Source organism: Delphinus delphis, chromosome 14 (genome assembly GCF_949987515.2).
Source record: "Delphinus delphis chromosome 14, mDelDel1.2, whole genome shotgun sequence".
NCBI classification, from domain to species: domain Eukaryota; kingdom Metazoa; phylum Chordata; class Mammalia; order Artiodactyla; family Delphinidae; genus Delphinus; species Delphinus delphis.
The window spans coordinates 7108694-7134808 of NC_082696.1; the positions used below are offsets into that span (position 1 = coordinate 7108694).

At 46.4% G+C, this 26115-nt stretch overlaps 1 protein-coding gene across 3 annotated transcripts in view; it reads left to right on the forward strand.

Moving 5' to 3' along the window:
• The window catches only part of AGPAT4 (1-acylglycerol-3-phosphate O-acyltransferase 4), a 1410257-nt gene that overhangs the window by 1199362 nt on the left and 184780 nt on the right, over window positions 1-26115 (forward strand). The gene's annotated exons all lie outside the window — the stretch shown is intronic.

Consider the following 26115-nt stretch of genomic DNA (forward strand, 5'->3'; position numbering starts at 1 on the left):
GTTATCAAAGAGTAGGAACTTCAGGGAAATAGGAATTTCAGAGAAGCAAACTCTATAGAGTTGAGGAAAATCACAAATACTATCACACACTACTTAGTGTGGCAAAATTGAAAAAAACATAAGGTCCAGTGCCTCTCACAGTGTGCAACAATGGTAGCTGTCCTCTTGGTTCAGTGCAGGGGTAAAGCCTTCCAGGCTCTTCTGTTGCACTCCCCCCGGTGGCACACAGGGAGGCTCCTCTATTGTCCTTAGACTTGGAGTAATATTGCTAATCCACCCTCACTTTCCAAGGGAAGGCCATTCGGCCATCTCTTCATTCCATCTCTTATTGCTTGAGACTTCAGATTTCTGAAAGCCCCTTTAGCTCTTTACAGACTCAAACACATGTTGTCATCATTGCCCACCACACCCTCACCCCCGTCGTGTCCCCAGCTGCCAGCAGCAGCAAGGTGCTGGGCCACTGCCCCTCAGAGGAGGCTCTGACTCCTACATTTGGGGGAGAGGTCCCAGGGGGGGTCCCACCCACCCTCCCCTCATCCTCTGTGCTCCAGCCACATTCACTTTCTTCAGTTCCTCAAACGCCCTAATTTGCTCCTTTCCCAGGACCCTTGAGCCCTGCTCAGAAGGCCTCATCCACAAGCACCACCCCGCCTCCCTCCCCTTCCCCTAGACCAAACCTACCCAGTGTTCAGCTTTCCCTCTGGAGCCACTTCAAGGAAGCCTTCCCTAACCTTGACCCCTGGTTAGGTTCCTTAATACAGAGGCTGGCAAAACCGGCAGAGACACTTGTAATTATACCGGCGTTGGTGCGATTACTTAGTCAAGGTCCTCCTCATCCAGACTCTGCTACATGGCATCAGGTTCTACCCTGGCTTTTCCTCACCAGCATGGCGTACAGTGCCTGCGACATACTAGTCACTCAATGCCTTCTGGTCAGTGAATGATTAGGGCGCTTGAATTAACAGCGAACCAGGTTGCAAGACAGGGAAACTGAGGCAAAAGCCAACCATGGGAGGGTTTGGGAAAACAGGGAAATTTAGGCTTTAGAAGACTTGAAGTCGAGGCTGAGGATTCCCGGGACCTGGGTCAGCAAGATATAGTTCCCACCAAATGGAGGAAGTTACCCGACATGCTCCCAGGTGTCAATGGCGGAAGCTGAGCCCTCACACCTTTGGAAACTGTCAAAGACTCACCCCTGCTCTCTCACTATGCATTTGGAAGAAGGGTATTTTCCTGCACATTCCTGATTATCTTATCTGTTTATTTTATTTTTAAAAAATCTGGTTTTTAAAATTTAGCAAGTGTCTCCTCCATGCCAGGCACCGTGCTGGGAGCTTTCCTAAACACACCAGTTCTCATCTCACAGCAGACCCACTTGTGGGCATCCGTTTCCCCATTTGACAGTGGAGTGAATCAACATTCAGGGAAGCTGAGCAACCTGCTTAGACTACTGCATGTCGGCAGTGCAGCAGCCAGGATTGGAAGCTGGGATGAGAGCAGAATCAAATTCTTTCCCTTACAGAAGTCGGAGGAAAGGCCACCTGTGCAGCGGTTAGGAACTTGGAGTCTGGGGTCAAAATCATCTGGTTCAGTCACTTTCTACCAGTGTGGCCCAGGGACGTCACTGTCCTCTTTAAGCCGCTGTTTCTTCATGTGCAAAATGGGCCTCTGAGAGGGGACTAAGTGAGACATGGATGCAAAGCTTATAACTCCATGTCTAGTGCATTATGCTCTAAAGGACCACTATTACTCTTTTTATTATATACATATTTATTGAACAGTGACTATGAATGTATAATTCTATATCCTTGATGTAAATGATGGGTTTGCATTTAACATATTTTTAGAAACTTGCTTTAATGTTTCACTTCTAAGTATCTATGATTTTTTTGTTTGTGTTTCTACGTAGGCAGCAGTAGGTATCATTTTCTGATTCACACTGAAATACTAGGAAACTCCATCGCCTGTATCTGGAAATACCAATGTGCATTATAAGCAGAATCAACCACTAAATGTTTATGGGGTCAGGCGGTTAGATCTGAGGTACAAACGTGGCTTATAAGGAATTCTTACAATGGTGCTAAGCTCTAGAACAAAATACTCCGTGGGAGGCCCTACAAAGAGTGAATTGTTGTTCACACTTCAGCTTTGATTTGGAGACACCGGTGAAAGAAAATAATCCTTTCCCAGCGCTTACTGGTTATTTTATTTCCAGAAAACATGCTTGTTATTTTAGCAATTGCCTTGGCTTTCCGGTAGGATTTATGATAAGTGAACAGCGACACCTACTGGTTGAGGATAAGAATATTTACTTACTGAGAGAAGCTACCATTCGCACTTGGCTGTATATGAACCCAAAAATAATGCTGAATGTTTTGATTTCAGGGAGCAAAGAGCCAACACTGGAGTTTAAAAGCAAAAATCAAACCATGTACACATACATGAATATAGACAAATTCACTCTGGTATGAAGATTGCTCTTTTCTCCTCCAAAATTGTTGTGGTGTTTTTCCCGTAAAAATAGGCTTGTCAGAGCTGCTCCAAGTGTTTTAGTTCAAGTGCCAAGTAAAAATGTTTGGCTTGAGTCACCTGTTTTTCTTCTCTATGTTGATTAGGCAGATTGACAGAGGCTGCTCCAAACACACTATTTGTCTCGCTCATTACATATTAACATTTCCAAAGTAAATTTCCCTTTTCTGTAACTTTGTTATGTAAATATGTTTATTGATATGCAGTGATGCCTTTTCAGGATGGTGTTATCAGCTTAACATGCAGCTCATCCTGGAAGTTTTGGTTAGAATAAGCCCAGGGAGGATAACACTGGACTAACGGTAGGAGGGCTGGGATGTGGCAGCCCACACAGCCGGAGAGCCACAGAGCAGACAGAGTGGAAGACAAATGGAACACCTGGGTCCGAATCCCAGTGAGGCAGCAAGTGAGATCGCAGTTCCCCAGTGTCACTGAGGCCAAGGGTCAGTCACCGGCTCTGGGTCGAAAGCAGGCCGGGGGCTAGGTGTGACTGGAAAGGTCTGTCTGCATCCCCCAGCCCAGCTTTGCCTGGGGCCCAGCACTGGGGGAATTATCGGACATAGTTAATTCACAGAAGCCCAGCTTTTCATCCAATTTTGTTCACTGTGTCTAGAGGTTAGCATCCGGGGAGGGAGGAGGGATGAGTAATTGACAACCCAAATCTCCAGCCGGCCGTGAAAGTTATTTAACCCGAGTTGTCTCATCTGTAAACTGTGTGACTTGCAGGACTGTTAGGATGATTACAGGAAACAGTAGGTATGTCACCCCCGGCCCCCCCCAGGGCCTGATGAGGAACAAATATGGGTTCCTTTTCTCTTCCTCCTTTTAAGACGCAAATCTCATTCTGAGTTGTGTGGGCACGTAAATTTATACACGTTAAGTCGGAGAGTAAATCCATGAAGTCTGGTCATAAAGCCATTAGATGACTTGTTCAGGACATCAGGAAGCAGTCGCCTAAGCTCTGCATACACAGGCAAGTCCTTCCTCGTCTAGACCGGGGTCTGGAGAAGAGCAATGAGCCGTATGCTCTCCAGCTCAAAGTGAGAGCGTGACCACACCTCACACTCCTTCCCTGGCACCATCTTCCCCGAATTCCTTCCTCAGTCTCCCTTCTTCTCTTCCTTGGTGACCTCATCCCAAAGCCTTAGCTACTTCTCCTGTACAGATGCTCTCCAGCACCACATCTTTCCAGAGATTGCTGGACACCTGTGGGGGTAGGGAGTGGCTTTCAAAGAGGAAAAGCCCTGGTCGGGAGGTGATAGGTGATGGCTGGGCATGACAGTCATGACATTAAAAAAAAAAACTTGGTCCGAGCCCTCAGCCAGACCCTGTGAAGCCTTGATGTCTTCTGATCAGATGCTGAGAGGAGTTCTAAGTCTCCAGGACTTGTCTAGAAGCAGTTTGTCCATCTTCTAGTCAGAAACACGGATCATTCTTTCTTGTCTATTTTAATAAGATTAAGAGCTGATAGGCAGCACATATTTTTCCTATCTGAGTGTTATGAGCTAACAGAGAAAGCCTGTCTCTCAGGAGGCAGCAGGCAGTGGACGGGGGCAGAGACGGAGGGCTGCTAATTGAGTAGGTCTCGATTTCCGTCGCTCTGGATTTGAATGTGGACTCCAGTGATGACTGGCTGCCCACTAGAGTGACTGCATGAGTGTTTCATGAGTCGGCCTCATTCACACAGTAATGGACAAATATGTACTGGGTACTATTTACATTCTAGGTATGATCAAAAGAAAAAAGATCCCTGCACTCATGAGTTTACATCTACAAGGGGAAACAGTGAAAGAAAGAGAGAGAGAGAGAGAGAGAGAGAGAGGGAGGGAGGGAGGGAGGAAGGGAGGAAGAAAGAAAGAAAAGAAAAGAAAGGAGGGAGGGAGGGAGGGAGGAAGGAAGAAAGTAATTAAATTATCCAGATGTGAGAGTTAAGTTGGCCGACATTTTCTGTAAGCTCTAGACAGGAAACATCTTTTTTTATTGAAGTATAGTTGATTTACATTATTGTGTTAGTTTCAGGTGTACAACATAGTGATTCAGTACTTTTGCAGATTATATTCCATTATAGGTTATTACACGATATTTGGTACAATTCCCTGTGCTATACAGTATATCCTTGTTGCTTATCTGCCTTATATATAGTAGTCTGTATCTGTTAATCCCATACCCCTAATTTGCCCCTCCCCCATCTCTCTCCACTTGGTAACCACAAGTTGGTTTTCTGTGTCTGTGAGCCTGTTTCTGTTTTGTATATCCATTCATTTGTATTATTTTTTAGATTCCACGTATAAGTGGTACCATGTAGTATTTGTCTTTTTCTGCCTGACATTTCACTAAGCATAATATTCTCTAGGTCCATCCACATTGCTACAAATGGCAGTATTTCATTCTTTTTATGGCTGAGTAATATTCCATTGTGTGTATATATATTACACGTCTTCTTAATCCAGTCGGCTGTTGATGGGCACTTAAGTTGCTTCCATAACTTGGCAATTGTAAATAATGCTATGAACATTGGGGTGCATGTATCTTTTCAAATTAGTGTTTTCATTTTTTCCAGATATATACCCAGGAGTGGAATTCCTGGGTCATATGGTAGCTCCATTTTTAGTTTTTTAAGGAACCTCCCTACTGTTTTGCATAGTGGCTGCTCCAATTTACATCAGACAGGAAATGTTTTGGACTTTGACAGCGGTGGGTCTCTGATGCACTACTCAACTCTGCCTCTGCAGTGTGAAAGCGCAGCTGTGGAAAAAACACAAATGAATGGGTGTGCACCAATGAAATGTCCTAAAGTAGTGTCTGCCCCTGTATGAGAGCATGGCAATCACTGTGGGAAAAGACAGGGGAGGAGGGGGGAGGGATCAGCATCGCCTGGGGTGGTAAGTTTCCGGAAAGGCCGGTTTCAGCATAAAGCAGGTGATCAGAGTGGACGGCACTGAGAGGTGGGTGTGACCAAGGACACAGGGAGGTGAGCAGAGACGAGGCAGAGAGGGAGTGTTCCGTGTGTGGGTTTCTGAGGTCTCCAGGGCATTCCAAGCGCAGGGAACAGCTGGACCGCTGCCTGTGGCGTGTCCCAGAAGGGCAAGAAGAGCAGTGTGCCCAAAGTAGACGATAAGAAAGGAGGAAAGGAGGAAAGGGGGACCCGCTCGAGATGTCTGGCTTTTCCTGAAAGAAACGGGGAGTCACGGCGGAATTTGAGCAAAAGTGGCGTCATGGAGCGTTTGGGAAGTCCTGTCTGGGGGCACCCGGGTCACGTCCAGAGGCAGCGGACTCCAGGAGACACTGCGCCGGGGCTCCGATCTGAGGGGAGGCATCATTTCCCAGGGGTTGACTGAGGGTGTGAGAGGAGAAGAGAGAAAGCACCACCAGGGGTCTGAGGCTCGCCAGTGCAGCTGGAGGGAATCGGAGCGCCCTGCGTGTCTGAGGATGCGCTTGCACCGCGCATGCGCAGGGCCCAGCACAGAGCTGCTTGTGACTGTGAAATTAACGTGAGGCTCGTGATTCGTGTTAAGGACGGAGCCATTCAAACCTTGATTTGCGTCTGAGCTAAAGCTCTCACCAGCTCGTACCATCTTCCAAAGGTCCGGAATCTCTGAGTCTCAATTCCCCACATCTGTAAAATGAGTTTAAGAAAAAAAACGAGCAAACCTACCTGAGCGAATGGTTACGATGAGGATCCAGGAAGATGGTACTGGCGCTGAGTAGGTCTTACTTACTTGATCACTCCTTTCCTGGACCCTTCGGGGCGTGTTTTAGCGAGTTCACTAGTCACGTTCCCCCCAGGTTTTTACGTGGGCCGCGTGTCCCGCAGTCTGACCACAGGGCTTTTCCTGCTCGCCCAGTGTGTTCATTACACACTTAGTCTAGCCGCGCCTGCCGGGATGTAAGAAAGAGGTGACACGGTGACAGCTGCTTCGGTGGTTCCACAGAATGGCAGGCCCTGCATCGGGCCCTCAGAGGAGCTGCCGACCATGTTTAGGCAGAAGAAAGGGACCTGCTCACACGGCCAGCTCCTCTTCAAAGACAGTTTAATTTCCTGTGGATGGTAAGAGTATTTAAAACGGAAAGTCATTAATTTACAGCCCACGTATAATATAGTCTTTGACAACTGAAGACTGTCCCCCAACTGGGCCCCACACAGTCCTGCTCTGCAGCGACCGCCCACCTGTGCCCAGAGCAGTCGCCTCTCGAGGGGTTTGAGCCTCGTGCTTCGCCAGGAAGACCCCCGCACTCCAGAAGAATCCGAGGTGTGGAGGAGAGCACCGCTCAACGGACGGATAAAACCCAAATTGTCTGACTTTTTCTATTTTTTAAACAAGTTTCAGCCAAAAATCCAGACGTTAATAATTATATAGTTAGTCTTCTAAATGAGATTTTCACACTGTTATGTGCTTCCAATAAGAGATGGGAGGACATCTCAGAGTGGTTTTGCGTTTCGGTGTGTTGGAGCAGAAGCGGTAGATGGCTGTCGGGGAAAACCTCAGGCACGAAACGCGCTTGGATGGGCCTCAGGTCAATTTAAGCGGAATCTGGGAATATCAGGGCTAAAGGTCGAGCACCAGAGGTGAAAGAGACTAGCTGCTTCCCTGGACGAACAGAACCCTGAACACAGCAGCCCGGGGCCATCTCAGCCTCATGGAGAAGGGACACCCAGGGTGCGTCGCTATGACATTTGAGGAGAGGATGCTGAGAGGAACCTCTTTTGCTAATTGTTCACAGACATGCAGAACTTAGTATTGGGTCTCCACCCGTTCCCATTTTGCTTCCCATTTGGGAGCAAAATGAACAGCTTGTGCTCCAGGGAGGCATTTGAAGTAAAGAAGGAGTGAAGTGCAAATTAAAATTCCAACAATATCCTGTCCTCACTTGCTCTCCCCACCCCGTCCTGGAGAAAATGCTGTAAAGGAGTTTCCCTTTTGGATGATTCTGAGATTTATCTTTTGTTTGTTTTTTCAAATATTGTTCTTTGTAAAAGAAAGTTTAATAAGCTCCAGAATCTGTTTATGAATGACAGTGGTCACACATTGACAGCCGTTTATCACATTTAAGAATAAGAGTTTCCCAATTCCGCAAAACAAATTGAGAACTGCCCCGCCCCCATCTTTCTTGTGATCTGGAACAAGGAATATCTCTTCCTCTCCTCTTTCCTTTATTGGCTGTGGCACTATTCCTACCTTGGGTTCCATCCCCACTTGGCCACATCTCCGGGCCTGCTGTAATTCATTCAGTTAACCTATGCTGATGTGCCGATGAATTGCTAAAACAATCATTTCCTTTTCTGTAATATATATATGCATCGTAAATGGCCTTTCTTCTAGTGGAAAGCGGCTCTGGCCGGGGAAAGAGGAAGGAGGTCAGCAGGAGGTCACGTGGAGTGGTGATCCCCAATCTGCTTCCTCGTAACCACCTGTGTGGCCCGTGGCAGACGAGAGCCAGAGTGTAGGAAGTGCTCACTCTTCCCCCCTCACTGTGGGACGTACGGCCAGCTGGTACTCGCGGGCATCAGCCCGGGAGCAGGGCCTTAGGTGCTGTGAAGGGCTGTGCAGGCTTGAAAGCTCAGACTGGCAGCCCTGTCACAGGCGGTCCAGGGACCCCAGTCTTAGTGAAAGGCCGAGCGCAGTGCGCATGCCTTAGAGTTTGTACGTGCCTCCTCCACACCAGGGAAGGGCTGACAGAGAACCAGGCCCAGTGGTTGAAAGTGGGCCTCAGAGCAGCAGCTCCAGCTGCTGCTTCCAGACACAGGCCGGTGGGGATGCAGAGGCCACCTGCTCTAGTGCAAGGGCCCCCACCTGCCACCTGCCCTGCGCTCCTTACACAAACATTTGGGGCAGCCAGGTCTCCGTACAAGAGCACACCCTGCGCCCCTGCGATACACACGCACTCATACTCACCTGCTCTCGCACTCACCCTCACGAACCCACATTCACCCACGCGCTCCCACCCACTCTCACTTTCAGATGCCCCGCCCCGTGCCTGCCCCAGGCTCCGGCCTCTCCTGTTCTGTGCCCCGGAAGTCCTCCCCAACCCCTCTTCCAGGGCAGCCCGCCCTGGAGGCGCCAAGCTGCTGACCCAGCAGATCCCCCACACGCTCAGGGCCTGCACCCACGATCTTTTTCATCCAGGCACAGAAACTAAAGAACATTGGTGCCAACTTAGCACTTTTATTCAGGATACGCGTAAGACAGAATTTAATCCTTCTGTTTCAATACTCTCTGAAATCCTTTTCAATTCTGCTTCAGCTGAAAAGCAAGATAGGGTAAACTTCATGTGAATGGATCTGCCTCTCAGACTTATGTAGATACGTAGCAGTTCTATTGATCTAAGGGAAACGCAAGGACCTAGTTAACGAGAGAACGGCAAACTGTCATGGAGAACACGTGTTTCATGAGGCTGGTCCTGAAGGGTAAAGGATGATGGGGCTCAGACTTTGAAAGGGGACTGGGTTTGCAGCACGTGATTGCAAATAGGGGTTTAAATTCTTATTCCACAGATTGCTGTTTATTGCAAACGTATCATACCAAGGTTGGGCCTTGCTTTCATTTTTATAGTGACAGACTTATGTGATTCCATTGAATCTTCTGGCAATCTCAAAATATCCAGCAAGCACACAGCTTTTACTTTGAAATGAGAAGTGCTTTCCGTACGAAGTTTCTGTCTACGCTCTTGGAAAGGGGCCACCCCCAGGAGACTGGGTCCCTGCCCCTTCGGTGTATCTATGAGTGTCAGCACATCACATGGTTATGTGCCGTTTTGTAATTTATTCTTGAAGGTGCCACTCTGGGAGCTTCATGGTCATTATAACCTGGCACATTAGAAAACACATAATGGTCTAATAGTCTGAGAGATTTTCTGTCCAAAATGCTTGTAGTATTGAAGTGTATTCTCAACCACATAACCACAGTGTTTGAAAAATTGGCTTCCCCTGTCCTGCATCTGCAAGACCAGCTTGTGAACTATTATAGTACACTTGTGAACCATTGTGGGGATAGTCCGGAAATGCGCAACACTGAGCCATATTGGATGTAGTTTCCTTCACCACTTCCTAGTATTTTATTTTCATGAAGCACTGGGAAGAGGCGTCACTGTAAAATATACCTCTGGACTCTTTTTAACATCCATGGATGACTAGAATGATGCTGTACAGGTACACAGTTTCTAAAATCCTGCAGCCTTTTTTGTCAGTTGCATTCACACAACTCCATCTTCTTCCTTCAAACCCTTCCTTTGTTCAATATGCACCGGGCACAGCTCCACTGACCCTTCCGGCCAGTGGAGTGCATATAGGCTCGTCAGCCCTCAGCAGTGCTGGTCTATGAACCCACCTACGAACTCATCCAAAACGCCTCTGTTAAATGAAAAGTGAAAGAATCTTCATTATTACAGAAGCAATGCATGCTTATCATAAAAAATGTTAGAAAATTATAGAAAACCTAAAAGGAAAAAAAGACAGTAACCATAATCTTATATAGCTGGAGGTGAGATTTTTGACTCATTGCTGTAGAGCTTTCTGGTACTTTTCACATGCATACACACACACATACACACACACATATATACATTTTTTAACAGAAATGGGTTTGTGCTGAGTTAGCAGTTTTCTCCCCTTAAAAGTGCATCACAGACACCTTTGTATGACCATGTTCAATGGTGACCAAACATCCATTGATGAGGATGTGCCTTGATTTATTTAAATATTTATCTTTCGGAATGGTGACAGTTTTCCCATGGCTTATTTTTTGCTGCATTCCTGAGTTTTCTCTAGGAAAAATTCCTAGAAGAGGAAGTTTTGGGGGCGGAAGGATGTGCATACAAGCTTTTTAAAGCCTTGAACACAAGCATTTTCTCAGTTCTACAGAGCACATTTTTATATATCTTAACATTTCTGAAATTAGGATAATGTTTTAAATTAATGTGGACATTTAGGATGGCAGTGTTTTTTCTTTCTTTAGTCAACCTGTTATTAAATTGGCCACCCAGCCCTGTGGACCCACCTCCCAGAATCCCATTGTACAGTGTGTGGTCCCTCCTGCTGGCAGAGCGGGCCGGCCCGCTCCCCACCCCCTCCTCTTTTCACCTTTGCCAAATGATAAGCAGTATTGTTTCTTGTTCATCAAGGCAGCACATTCCTATATGTATGATTCACCACAAATTAATTACTATTAGCATATTTCTTAGAAATTGTAATCATGTCGGTATGACTTTGACTCTCCTTAGTGTAAAAAGTACGAAACTGTGTTTACACAAATATTAAGAAATTTTAGTGACCTATATAGTGTGCTCATTATAGAGGCTTTCATGTAAATATGATTTACATTAAATTAAACTCATCTTGATCTTAAAATTACATCTTAGTTAGTCCTCTAAAGTTCCGTTTTATTTGAAATATCCAATGAACCTTAAGCCTTGGTTGGCCGAAGTGCATTTTTTAGTTCTGGCTGCATTTCCGTGCCCTTCAGGGATGGTGTAATTGTGTTGACCTCGTGACTCATCGTCTGAAGAATGATTACAGATTCTCCAATTCCAGAGCTTGGTGATGGCGCGGAGCATGACTCAGAAGCAGCACAGATTGACAGAAACAAGTTGTACTTGCCTTGCAACAGGGCTGATCACTGAACATGGAGAGAGAAGAATCCATCTCACCTAAGTGGAATGGAAATACTGGGGGATAAAGGAGTTTAGAAATTGCTGGTTGCAAGTCAGCTTATTGTCATTAGCCTGAAAGGCATTGCCTTTGAGCTAATACGAAGAAGTCACTTTGTCGTGGTCCATGAGGCTTTGCACTCAAAGCGCTGTTGTTAGTGATGTTACAAAGCATGACTTAGATCACAGGTCAGAGGAACAGAGTAAGGAGGTCCCATCAAGTCTCAGTGATGTAAGCATTAAAAAGGTTTGTATACACCGAGCTGACATTTCACTCCAAAAAGGACTTGGACACCTTACTTTTTTGATAGATTTGAGAAATAGCAAAACTGGGCCCATGGTGGTGGCATCGGCTTCCTTTCGGAAAGCATCAAACCAAACTTTATAACTTAAAAAAAATTAGTGGGAAGATTTCACTGTAAATGCAAGAATTATGTCAAATCAAATTGCAAGCATTTGTAGGGAAAAAAACCCCTGGAGGTCATGAGGGTCATTCCTGCCCAGACTGTTTACTAGCGTCTCCAGTCCACGGTTTATTCCCAGCGTGGACCTGTGTCAGATACAAATTTACTTGAGATCCTTGAGACTAACTTAACACTCCCCTTTAGCAAACTAAGTGTATCTTTCAAAACTGACAGGAGCAAACATCCACTTTAAAAATCCACTCTTTTAACCGCCCTATTGAAAACAGCAGGTGTAAATTTGCAGGTAAGCCTCCTAATCCCCTGTTGCCACTTCCTAACTCGCCCAGGGGTCTGAAACACGGCCCGGGAGCCTGCCTGGCCGTGAGTCCTTGAGGACCCTTGGTTCCCATTCACGTTCCCTAGAAAACAGCCCGGAATCCTGGTCACGGTGAGCCCGCTTCTCAGGAAAGGCACTCGGTGGCAACGGCAGCTGCCACAAATGAGCAGCAAGATTGGAAAAGAGGTTCACGAGCGTGTGACAGCAAATGACGATTAATGGGCTCCCCCCAGATCCCACTGCAGATCTTCCTGTGCGACAAAGCTGGTTTCACGCCAAGCAATCTGCTCTCGGTCTGCACTAAAGTGAAGGCCTGTGAGACACGTGGGACACAGACCAGTGCTCAGGGTAGAGAGTCAAGAAGCTGAAGGAGGTGGTGAGAGGCGACTTTATCACGCCTGCCTTCAACGAAACTTAACCAAAAAAACCTATGTCAGACCGTCCCAATAGGAGAAGAATTCATTCCACTTTTTTTAAGACTCCAAAGGAAATTATACTCTTCTGCTGGAAATCGAACCCAGGTTGTACAACTTTGCACTGTTAGGTTTTTTAGAAGTTGTTGCTGCTGCCTTGAAGGAGGAGGGTGTCAGGTTCTCTGTAGCAATAAAGGGGGAGTCGTGGCCGTCTGCATGCTTTCGGTGACTTTGTTGGAATGAGCATTTCCCTCCTAGGACACAGTCTTCCCGTGATGAGTATGTCACGGTGAGTCGTGTCATGATGGGGGAGGGAGACACTACGACACCTTTTCCTCGAAACACAGAGTTGTGGAAGTGGATGATTCCATGTTCCAAGCGGCTGCGCCTGGGAGCAGTTTTCTATCTCCCCACCGGATCGTAGCAGCAAAGGTTCCTTTAGGAGCTATTAGCCTCTTGAAAATTTGATTCTAGTCACAGGCAAAAATGGGATTTCAACAAATAAGGCGTTAGATCTTTATAATTATCCCTAAAAATATTCGCTGAATGCCCATTGCGGCTGGCAATCCAAGGCGTGGGGCAGTTTTTGAAAGTTCAGAATAATATTACGTCCCAGCATTAGCCAGGATGTTGCCAGAAGAAAAGGGGCGGCCGTTCCACCTTGAAGATGATCGGTGCGCTCTGCGAGGGCCTCGTGGCTCTAGGTTCTCTGCCACCAAATCGAGAGGGAGGAAGGGGGCGCCGCGAAGTGAACCGTGTACACTCCTCTGTTCATTGTTATTCGGCTTAATGAAGGATACTGGCTAAGAGGCAGCGCTGGAGATGACATTTCACTTCACTCTCCTGCAACCTGCCGTTATCTCAGCAGCTCCGAGACACAGTCCAGGTACTGGCTGTTTAGCGGCCACTTAATTAGCTGGCGTTCTACTTCCTCCGCAAAGCAATAAAATCAGGAGAGAGAGCACAGGCGGTGGGAGGAGGGGGCGGTCTTGTAAGTCAGGGATTGACTTCACACTTGAGCAAGACTCCGCAAGGTGTGTGTTGCTGGGAGATAACGGTTTGCAGGCCGCTGAAGGCGCCAGGCTTCCACTCGGCTCTCAGCACCCCTAGGCGGGCGTTATCTTGGGTTCACACACGGCCCGAGGAGGCTTGGCGCTGCCCTGATGGAAGGGGGCGGGGGCCGATGTCAGGGCCTCAGAGGAAATCAGCTCCCTGAGTATGGAGGGCTTCCACCACCGTCTGCTCCTCGGGGCACAGATGCCCATCGGGCAGGATAAAGGGGCGTTGCTCCTGCCGTTGTTAAGAGCTGGGAACCTTCCTTAAGCAGTGTTACCAACAGAAACAGAAGCCTGAAGTGTCTCAGCCCCATGGAGACTGGGGTGTGAATGAACAGCTCAGACCCCGTCTCTGGGCTTCTCTCTTCCTTTCTGAGCAGGAACATTCATGAATAATAATTGAGGGCCCAGGTCTTGGGGCAGAGAACACCAGGAGGTCCAGGGAAACCTTAAATAGCGGATGACCGGCCTCCTGCCTCCAAATGCCATGCGCCCACGAGAACTTCGTGCAGTGACGGGAACTTTCTGACATTCATTTCAGCTTCTGTCATTAGTGACTTCATGACTTCAAGGGTGAAATCCAAGTCATGATTCTAGCTTTTAGCATTAATTCTCAAGTGCTGCAGTGTTACTGGTCTTTGGTAGGGTGACCTTTCCCTCATTCGCCAGGCCCTACCTAAACTACTGCACACGAAAGTCCTCTTGTGAAATCGTGTGAACGGAGGCTTCCAAAGTCGAGGCGCCAGCCTGATACTTCACACCTGAAAGCAAAAGTCCCTCCCTAAACCCCTTGGCTGGCTAAATTAGGAGACTGTAGTCATACTGGGTCCAACTAATGTGAGTAACATTGTGGATTTCTATGGCTTTACATGTATTAGGTTCATCCTATATCGTCACTTAAAGGATAGGATTGCAGACATTAGAAGCAGGTAGTTGTCTGCAGCAATTCGGTCGTCTACTCCACGATTAATGGTCTGGACGCTCTCTGTCCTTGGCACAAGATTAGACAGAGTGAGCCAGCAGGTAAATCAGGCACCCAGAGACACCAGGAACGTTAGACGTAACTCAGGTTGGTTCTGGTTTTTTGGACTTGCTTTTCACAAATAACTCACCGTGTGTGGCAGGAAAATCCGTACGCTCCCATTGGAGACAGTTGCACCACATTTTCTTATTTCTGATTTTCTGTTTCTGCACATCTCTCCTACATCACAGACCAAGTGAGTCTTTCAAAGGCTAAAAGTGAAGAGCATCCTTTATTAGAAAAAAAAAATCTAATTTCTTTCCATTAGCACAGCTAATTTCTTATCTTCTCTTGTTTCCCACCTCGCCCTGTCCTGCTCACTTATTCCGTATGGAAGGTGCTCTGTTTCTTTTTGTCCTGTGGTACCTAAGCTGGCCGTCTGCCTCATCCAAGTAGCCCTCAGACTCAAGAGTTCTAGAACCACAGTGTCCGACGTGGTAGCCGCCAGCCACGTGAGGCAGCCGAGCCAATGGTTTGCAGCTGATCTGAACTGAGACGATGTGAGGCTTCAACACACACCAGGCTTCAAAGTCTCAGTGAAAAACATGAGAAATAACAACACCTTTTATGTTGGTCACATGTTGAAAATACAGTCTGGATATATTGGGTTAAATCAAATATTCAAATTTATAAACCTGTTTCTTTTTTACTCTGTTAATGTGGCTACTAGAATGTTTTAAGTTAGTCCTGTGCCTGTGGACAGCTCTGTTCTAGACTGTGTCCTTTTGCCAATGGATTCCAGATCAAAACCAAAAATGCTGCAGACTTAACACTGACAGAGTCTATTCCTGCTGGGTTTTGTTAGCGAGGCAATCGCACTGGCCAAAACTCAGTTTCTGAGTGTTCTCTCCCACTGCCCTGTGTCCGACTCTCTTAATTAGCCATGCTGTGAGTGCTTGAGGCTTTGCAGCTCCCTGGGGCTCCCAGCCTGGCTCAGTCTGCCCCCTGCAGCCCCTGCTCCTGCCCTGGCCACCCAACCAGAATCCACAGCCTCCACAAAGCCACGCCTCCCACCCTGACCCTCGCTCTACCTCCAGTCCCCAACCGCCCCCCCTCCTGTCTCACTTCAACACCTCCAACTCAGTGGTCCAGAGTGAAAAGGTCCACCTTCCCCTGAAAGCCCCCAGCACTGGCGCTGTCCCAGACCTGGAATGAGCACCATTCAGGGACCCATCATTTGACCAGACTCGGCTGGGTCTCAATTTACTCTCCACTTCCTCCTGGAGACCTAGCCTGACTGCCCGAGCTGGTGGCCGCACACATCCTGTGCTCCCCCAAAAACCTTGTCCACCATGACAATTAGGACACAGCTGAATATAAACTCCTTGAGGTCAAGAAGAGTGCCCAGCGTGTTCACCACTCACACTGCCTAGCACAGCACCTGGCACAGAGTACGTTCTCAATAAATACTTGCTGGCTGGAGGGAGGGCTGGGTAGAGGGAGGGAGGGGTGAACTGTGACTCGCATGAGACTGAAAATTGTATCTTATGCATGCTTGTATGCCCTCAGGGCACCTGGCACGCAGTGTGTGTGCTCAGTAAATTTTGATTGAATGAATGAGCTCGAGCAGTGCTTCTAACCTGCGGTGTGCACACAGGTCATCAGGGATCTTATTAAAATGCAGATTCTGATTCAGCACTTCTGGGCAGGGCCTGAGATTCCTCCTTAAGCTCCCAGGCGATGCTTGTGCTGCTGGTCTAGGGGCACATTTTAAGTCACAGGGAAGCAGAGGTTGGTGCCGTTACATCAGTTGGGTCCTCAGCATGGCTGGGCTTCCCTAGATTCGTGTGTCATCTCCTGACTGACAATGGCTATTCCAGGCTTCCTCCATCCTTAACTCTGCTCTTCCTCTTGACTCCAGAAGAGTAATAGCTGGCATCACACTAATCAGACGTAATCTCCTTCAGGCAACCTTCTCATCAGCAAATTACCATCCCAGGATTTTGCCTTCCCACGAGGTGAAAATCGGCCCTCCTCCTTTTAAACCGCCACCTTGGAGCATTTAGGACTTCCTGGCCTATCTTCTCCAGGGCTTTCCTCCCACTCTTACCCACCCTCTTTCTAGCATCTTCATCCTCCCTTTTCATTTTCTTTTTCTGTTTTCAGACCAATTCAGACCCCTCTGTCATGAAGCCTTCCCCACTCCATCATCCCTGGGACCTTAGCCTCCGAACTTGGCTACTAATTGCTTCAAGGGACCAAAAATGTCTTGGTCTCATTCCTCCTGTTCCCTGGCCCAGGCTCCTCATGGCTGGATTCCCATGACACTGGCCTCTCCTCATGCTTCTTGGAAGTTTAGAGTTTTCCAGCTCCTACCACTCATTCGTTTTACAAACGTCTGTCCGTCCTGCCTACGCGACAACTGCTCTGCTAGCCCTGGCATTATAAACAGGATTAATTCTGGGAGAATGTGAGGTCTGTGCTGAGCATTTCAGGGTGGCTGGGTGCTCCGAGAGTGAAGAGAGCAGGAGAAAGGAGGAGGGGCAGCCCCAGGCAGGTGTGGTCCTACAGGTGTGCAGGGACCCCTCCTTCTGGGTCCCCTACCCTCACCCCTCAAATTAACTCTTTGAATTTCTGCTCTTTTATCCCAGTCTTCTTTTCCACAATAATCACATGGGATTTGAGGTGACATGAATCTGAAGTGGCGCACCCTGTCCAGATGGGAGTCTGCAGCAGGCTGCACCATAGTTCAGGAGGGAGGTCAGGAACGGGGGAGGGATTTTTCCAAGCTGTGAGCAGAGAGGTGAGAGACTAGCCTGATGTTAGAACCACTGCCTGAAGAGGGAATGGAATGCGAGGGGCGGAAAGGCAAATGCCACTGCGGCCAAACCCCAACCCAACCCGGGGCTCTTCTCTGGGAGTTCCTGCAGACTTGCATCCTTGGACACTTCAGCACATGACTCTGGGCTGTTGTCCTCCAGGTCTTTTGTTCTCCACAAGCATCATCTCTCCTACTGAGTTGTAAACGCCTTGAACTGGGCGCCTGGCATGCGACAAACAGACAGTGACCACCTACTATGTTCCAGACACTGGATCTGGGGGAAACAAGGATGAATAGGATTCAAATCCTCTTCATTTAGAAGAGGGGATAAGTGAGAATAGTTTCATATAGAGAGACAAACATTTCGTAGAGGAATATAAGGAAGAGACAGTACTGAAGAGAAAAATACCCTGACCTTTTTGGACTGAGGCTGTGGAGAGAGGGGTGGGAACAGGTATGTTCCCAAGGCACCTATAAAACTGCCTAACACACAGTAAAGGTTTGACAAGCTGCAAAGCCTCCAAAGACAAACATCTCTAAGATGTGCCCGTGGGAGTGCCACCAACACTGTTAGCACCTTTCCAAAGCTGACCCTGACGGGAGTTGCCTGGGGTTGGGCCCAAGCATTCAAGGGAAGCGTTCATCTCCCCTGCTGCGCCAGCAAGCCGAAGGACGCCCACAGGCATATGGGACAAACTGGGCTCAAACGGCCATATGGCTTGAATCTCACATTTTGACTGACAGAGTGTAACCGTTTTTACAGAGTCTAGTGCCTTTCTACAGATTGTAAATGATAAGGTCACAAGGATTAGAGACCAGTTAAAAATTAGAGAAGACATATGCTATGCATTTTACTAACGAATGGCCATATTCAAACATGTTCACTGATGAGTGGCAATATTTGAAAGTGGTGTTGAATTTGATCCTCTGTGACCATTGCTCCTTTTCTGGAAGGAACCAAATGCCCCATAAGGTTTGGGAAATGCTGTCTGGAAAGCAGAATTGAGCCGGCCTTGTAAGATGTTAAAGGGAATTTTCAGTTAGATGCAGAAATTTACCTGCCAAGAAGTTTGTTTAGAGCAACAAGGATGCTGTGAACATCATCATCAAATACTTGCAAGAGTCCCAGCTTGCAGCTCAATCCTACTTTGGCCTCTGGAAACAAGGGGAGCGGTGAAGTGAGGGAGGGGGCTGGGGATGTGGAGGGTGGGATGGGGGCAGCACGCCGGGAATCCTTCTTTAAAACGGTTACAGCAGGCTTCCCTGGCGGCGCAGTGGTTGAGAGTCCGCCTGCCGATGCAGGGGACGCGGGTTCGTGCCCCAGTACGGGAGGATCCCACATGCCGCGGAGCGGCTGGGCCCGTGAGCCATGGCCGCTGGGCCTGCGCATCCGGAGCCTGTGCTCCGCAGCGGGAGAGGCCACGACAGTGAGAGGCCCGAGCACCGGAAAAAAAAAAAATAAACGGTTACAGCAAGAGAGAGTGAGACAGGAAGCGTGGAGGCTTGGGGAGAGAGGACCACTGCCATCAGTCACACCTGTCACACTCCCCCAGGGTCCCTGCCCGTTGCTGTCATTGCTGTCCTCCTGGCAGGGCAGCGGCAGTGGTGCCGAGTCTACTCTGCTCAGAGCTAAGGCCCAGGACACAGCCTCAGGCAACTGAATGTGCCGCTCCCTTGTCTCCTGTTTCCTTCTCCTTCACCGGGACCTCCAGTTCGTTGGCTGTCAGTGTTTAAAGCCACCGAAGCCAAAATTCACTTCGAGGCCTTTTCCCGCCAGCAGGATGAATTCAGGCCAGTCCAAACAAGGAGGAGACGAGCTCCGAGCACCTTGTTTCAGAGCCCAGGCAGGGGGAGCAGGGAAGTGATGGAGGGCCGGCTGCAGGCCCCTCTTGACCTTGGTTCAGCCGTCTGGACAGGACTCAGAAGTGACTGGGAGTTATTTCTCTGGCCAGGAGCACGTCTTTGCAGAAATCCAACATGGATAAAAAGGCCTTAACAGAAGTGCTGTGAGTTAGAGATTCTTTTGTTTTGGTTGGGTTTGACAAAGGCCCTGATTGGTGACAGCACGCTGGAGGGGAGGAGGGGCAGGTCATCCCTCACACACCTCACTGCAGGGCCTGGGACCCGCGCACGCTCCACGAGAGCAGGCTCGCAAAAGCAATCCAAATGTAAACTTCCCACACCCTTCGATCCAGCTATTTCACTTCTAGAAATTCATCCTACTGATTTCCTTTCACACGTGCAAAATGACCTATGGAGAAGGACGTTCCCCGCAGCTTTGTTTATAATGGCAGAATATTGGAAAGGGCCTAAATGCTCGTCCGTAGGGTGCTGTTAAATGAATTCCGATACATCTATCAACTTGTATATCGTGTGGCTGTTGAGGGAAAATTCAGCTGTTCAGGGTTGCTCAAAGGGCACTGATATAGGACAGGCTGTAATGTATTAAATGAAAAAGCAAGGTGCAGAGCGCGTTACATAAAGCAATATTCTGTCTACCATTTTTAGTCTCAAAATAGCTTGTATATATGCAGGTGAGAGTGATTGTCCCTGGAAAGCTTTGTGAGCTGACCGAGGAGGAAGGGAGACTTATTTTTCACTATTTGCCTTTTGCACCTTTTGAATTTGTGCTGTGCGCATGTATTATTCACTCAAAAAATATATAAACCATTTTTTAAAACACAGACTATGTGAATTGTATCCTGATAAAGCTGTTTTTTTTTTTTGTTTTTTTTGTTTTTTTTGCGGTACGCGGGCCTCTCACTGTTGTGGCCTCTCCCGTTGCGGAGCACAGGCTCCGGACGCGCAGGCTCAGCGGCCATGGCTCACGGGCCCAGCCACTCCGCGGCACGTGGGATCCTCCCGGACCGGGGCACGAACCCGTGTCCCCTGCATCGGCAGGCGGACTCTCAACCACTGCGCCATCAGGGAAGCCCAATAAAGCTGTTTTTGAACAAGGAAAAATAAATAGTCAAGAAGCATTTTTAAGTTTGAAAAAACTGTAAATATTTTAAAGTAGGAAATAAGTTCAAATATTTTTGTCTCTGATTATACATCGGACGGTTCAATTCCCAGGAGTATCATCACCAGGCGCGCCACCCACACAGTTCAGAGCATTTATTAGGCGCCTCTCTTAATTTAAGATTCTCTGTTGAAAGTAGGTTCGCAGGTATGGTCTCTTGTATGAGCTCATCTTCTCTAATAGGTTCTGAGACAGATGGTAATAAAGCTTTCCATTAGATCATACTCACAGTAAGTGTATAAATTAAGACTCTGCACAACCAAAAGACTGAATGGATACATACTTGTACTTGATTGAGATCATGATGCCGTAGGAAAAGGGAATTTTCAGAGTTCTTTTAAGAACTCCCGTGAATGGAAATTAAACCAAGGAGAGTAAGGGGCTTTTCATGGTAGCAAACCTAAAACAAAAATAATTCAGGGGACGGGGTAGGGAGGGAGTGTAGAGGTCACAGTATTTTGTGGGAACATAGATGGCATTGTGTAACCATCTTGGATGATTTGTACAGAATTTGAAAAATACAAAAGAGTTCAGCTACTGAGCTCTATCCAGCTTCCTTGAAATTATTTCTTTTTAGCCATTTGGAGATTGCATGTAAAAGATTGTTGTAGTCTGTTTGCGCTTAGAGCGTGGCACAGTTTAAGACTGCTTCCCACCGTGAGATTCTGTGATTCTAAGATGTTGTGTACTTGAAAGGAAATAACCTGACTTTCTTCCTTTCGAACTTGTGTCTTAGCGCGTTATAATCTAACACCATTTCCGTTCTGTGGCACTGTCTTGTCAGAACCAGTTTTCCATATTTAGGCGGCTAGCCACCCCGTGGGGAGCCTCCCTCTTTTGATAGACTATTTTTAACACACTGGGGCTGAATCTCATGTATCACTGCTGCCATCTTCTGGAAAGTCATACACCTAAAAGAAAAGTATTTCATCTAGTTCCAAAGAAGTACAAATGTGTGCGTCATGGTTTTGATGTTTCCCTTGAATATAGTAAGGGGTCCTGAGATGATATTTGATTCTCTCCTGTTCTTTTAACACAGAACTTCAGAGCTGTGGAGGAAAAATAAATGGCACATAATAAAATGCTTTTATAATAGATGCTGTCGTGATAGAAAACAAAGAACTTCGGGCTTTTCACATAGAGATCATTCACCTTTGAGGGTCAGACCTTATCTTGAGGCTCATCGCTTGTAGGTGCCGAGGGCTCTCACCTTTACTGATAACAACCGACAGTGCATGTTCTGAGTGCATTGGAGGCTGTTCATCTCATCCCTTTTTATGCTTCCAAAGAGAAAATATACATACATATCCTTTTGAATGTCTCCATTATGGGCGTACGGGAAATCAAACTCAAACATCAATCAAATGACTTGTCTACTGACATGATACTGAATGATAAACGTGACGGGCAGTTCATTTAGCTGCATGGTAGTGTGGGATTTCCTAAGGGGAGTGACAGTGACGGCACCTCTGCGTATACACGAGGAACAGGGGTCAGTATCCCTTTCTCTGCTGCCGTTTTGGGGAGCTGACAAGCTTGGTGCTTCCCACGAGGTCCTCAGTTTCACTCAGGCCTTCACAGAACAACAGCAATTATTAGTATATTGAGAATTGCTTTAATTAACAAGGTGCTTTCCTATCACCTTACTTTTCTATAGAATTTTTTTGCTCATAAAACATTGTAACTCCATGAGAAAACCATTTCTCCTATTTACTAGGTGCCAGAAACTGGGTTAAATATTAATTATCTTATTATTTCTTCTTTACAGATGCAGGAAACTAAAACAAAGAGATGTTAGGGTCACACAGATAATAAATGGTAGAGAAGAGCCTCTGAGTCCAGGTCTCTCCGACTTCAAAGACTTTACTTTTAAACACTAAATTGTATCTGAGTTTTTAAAATACAAATATCACTGTATGATTTCGTGAATTACAATATGCTATTCTTTTACATGTTGTCCAAGTCCAAGATTTTTTTCACCGAAAATAAATACTCAACACATATTAACCGCAAGGCAAAAATATGACTTGAATGGTAAGAACAGTTTGGCTATTACTTATTAGAAAAAAAAGTATCTTATTGAACTTATCCTTTATTGAATAGTTGTCTTAAAATTGTATACTTCATCTTAGGCATTTAGGATGAGCTAATTACTACAGTTAAGTGAGAAGTTTGGCACCAACCAGACAGGCAGCTGCTCCAAAGAGAAAAATGTATTGGATCACCAGGTTCACTGTCAGATAAAGGGAAGCCGTCACACTGTTGGGAGTGATTAACTTGTTCCTGGTGTTGACTTCTAAGGCGCATTGTCCTGTGGGTACTCGGGATTAAAAACAAACGGGGAGAGAATTCCTTCTCGGTCCACTTGTTAGGACTCCATGCTCTCATTGCCAGGGGCCTGGGTTCGATCCCTGGTTGGGGAAATAAGATCCCAGAAGCCACGCAGCACAGCCAAAAAAAGGGGGGGGGGGAGATTTAAATTACAATTTTTCAAATAACATAGACAATTCAAAAGTTGTCTTTGCAAAAGAATAACTGACCTAGTACAAATAAACTGACCTAGTAAAACTTCTGTAGGAGCTTAGCTGTGTCAACCAAGATTTCACCAGAGAGACAGAACCAGTAGGAGATAAATGTAAATATAGATTATCTAGGCATGCTCAGCTGTCCCCATAGATCTATAGAGATATAAAGAGATATCTATAGATATAGCTATAGTAGATATCTAGTATATATTTATATATAAATATGTCTATGTCTAATATATCTGTATCTATAGAGAGAAATTGATTGCAAGGAATTGGCTTACGTGATTATGGGGATTATGGGGCTACCTAGGCAAGTCCCAGATCCACAGGGCAGGATGCCAGGAAGGGCAGGCTGGAACTCTGTTGTCCACAGGTGAACTCTCTTCTTGAGGAAGCTTCAGGTCTGCTCTTAAAAACCTTTCAACTAATTGAATCAATCCCACCCAGATCATCTAGGACTGTCTCTCTTCACTGAGTAACCTACATTAGTGTTTGGTTGAATAGACTATAGTCTAGCCAAGTTGGCACATAAAATTAACATCACAGGCACTAAGGTAATACAGTCCATAGATATTGCTTTTTAATCATATGTAATAAAGAGATAGAGTTTACAGAACCAATAGAATAAGTATGTATTACTGTTATGATTTTTAAAAGGCTTTAAAAATTCTTTTTTTAAAACATGCAAAAATTATTAGCATTTGTCAGATCTATCTCAAAAGAAAATAATCCAGGGGCTTCCCTGGTGGCGCAGTGGTTGGGAGTCCGCCTGCCGATGCAGGGGACACGGGTTCGTGCCCCGGTCCAGGAAGATCCCACATGCCGCGGAGCTGCTGGGCCCGTGAGCCATGGCCGCTGAGCTTGCACGTCAGGAGCCTGTGCTCTGCAACGGGAGAGGCCACAACAGTGAGAGGCCCGCATACCGCAAAAAAAAAAAAGAAAAGAATCCAGGAAAAGCATACAATATAACTGTGTGGTAGTCTCTTCCATTCAGTTAGTATTTACTCACAAGGCATCCTAAAAGAGCCTCCGCAAATATGAGCCCACAGTTAATGACTAATAAACCCCTGGGGAGATGGCAGCCTTCTACATTATTGGTTAAAGCCAGACCCATGTGCCCCAGAAAGGAGACAGGCAGGTTGGCAGAGTGAATATGAACATACTGGAGCCAGATGTTTTCTCCTCAAGCTCTTTGCAAATACCTGTGCCCCTAGGAGTTTTTGCAAACAGACCCAAAACATTATCTCAAGGAGTTTTGTATCTGCCTAAGCCAGACTTCCCCAAATTTCCTCTGTTCACCATGCCCCTAGTGGCTTGGTAAATTTTTCCTGGTGCTTCTAGGCCAAAAGAAACGCGTAACATTCTGTTTATTAAATAATTAGGTCCACATAACATAAGTAAGAATTAATGTCTTAACAACTTCATAGCCATTTGAAAAACTAGTTCACATAAATTGAAAGAAACAAATATTTTTATTTCATTCTTAGATAACTACATCTCCTGGTCCAAAGAGATGCTCACCTGGCAGCTGTCTTTTTTATCACAGTAACGTCCAAAAATCCCGCTTTGCAAAAACATGATGTCAGCAAAAGGAGGGTAGCACAATCTACATTAACACCATGAACAGCCTTGAGTTAGTAATTCACAGTGTCCAACAGATGCTGAGTATCACTGTGCTTTTCCTCAAAAATTTAAAAGATCCCACTCCACCCCTGTGAGTTTGTTGTGACACCCCAGGGCTCCTTGGTACACAGTTTGAGAACTGAAGTCCTAAGCATTTGTACAAGTACCTGGTTGACAGTCTTGAGTTCTAGATAACTTAATTAAAAACCTGAACTTTCAGTAATGTATATATGTCGATGCTACTCTCACTTTGCCCCAGCTTCCCCCTCCCACCCCGCGTCCTCTGAATGTAAAATAGATAGCTAGTGGGAAGCAGCAGCGTAGCACAGGGAGATCAACTCCGCGCTTTGCGATGACCTATAGTGGTGGGATAGGGAGGGTGGGAGGGAGGCTCAAGAGGGAGGGGATAAGGGGACATATATATGCATATGGCTGATTCACTTTGGTGTACAACAAAAACTAACATAGTATGGTGAAGCAATTATACTCCAATAAAGATATATTAAAAAAAAAAAAGCCAACACTGAACCCCCCCAAAAAAACCCTGAACTTTTTTTAGATCAAATCAGACCTTCTAGATATTTCCTCATTTTGTACGAGACGGATTTATTTAACTAGGAAGCCCATGGCACAATGTATCTAAATTTAAGTTATACTGTCTGAATAGGAGCAAATTAGCAAGTGCATTAATGCTGAATTATCACCAACACATTTTTTCAGCTTTCTCTTGCCTTTTGCCATACTGAAGTGGTGAGGGTTTAATTTTTTTTTTTTTTTTTGGGTTCGCGAGCCTCTCACTGTCGTGGCCTCTCCCGTTGCGGAGCACAGGCTCCAGACGCGCAGGCTCAGCGGCCATGGCTCACAGGCCCAGCCACTCTGCGGCATGTGGGATCCTCCCAGACCGGGGCACGAACCCGTGTCCCCTGCATCGGCAGACGGACTCTCAACCACTGCGCCACCAGGGAAGCCTGAGGGTTTAATTTTTATAGGCTCTTTCTTTTCTCTTTTATATATATATATATGGTCTATTCTTTGCAGTACTGGTATGAAAGGGAATTTAATGTCTTTGTGTCAGGAAAGTCCTATTTATTCTGACAAACTGATCAACCTCCAGAGTGTTCCTCTACCATGAAACTGATATTATATCTCATCCCCGAGCTAATAAGATGTGAAACATTTTCCCTGTCACACCAAGAGATCAGACTTGCTTCCATGAAAAGCAGTGGGGTGAAATCACACAGTGAGCTCTTCTCAATGATTGAAGCATTCAGTTCACAGTTTTTCAACATAAGAACAGAGTGATGGGTCTGAGACGAACCCAAAGATGAGCAGATACATTAAAAAAAAAAAAAAAAAGCCTTAAGAAAGGACTCTAGGATCCAATTCATTCACTGTTCACCGGATTACCTGTCAGTTCAGGGAAAATTAAAATGTCAGAAGTTAAAACCTGGTGGTCTTGGTGATTTGTGTAATGACATCCTGACACATACCCCCTCTCCCACCAACATGAACCTTTAAGGAAAGTTTATATCCCACAAAACGTGGGCTCATTCTCTTTGCTGTGAGAAGAAATAAGCTATAACACTCTGAAAGTGCTGGTGAGAAGAGAGATGGTGACATAGCTGTAGAAGAGGCCTTTTCCTGATAAAATACTTGTCTTTCTTGCTTGTTATGCCCTGAGATTAAAATGATCTTCAGATGAGTTGTTAAAACAGGAAATTGACCATGGGGACAGAGGAGAAGTTGTTTCTGTGGTGGAGACAACGTGAAGGGAAAAAA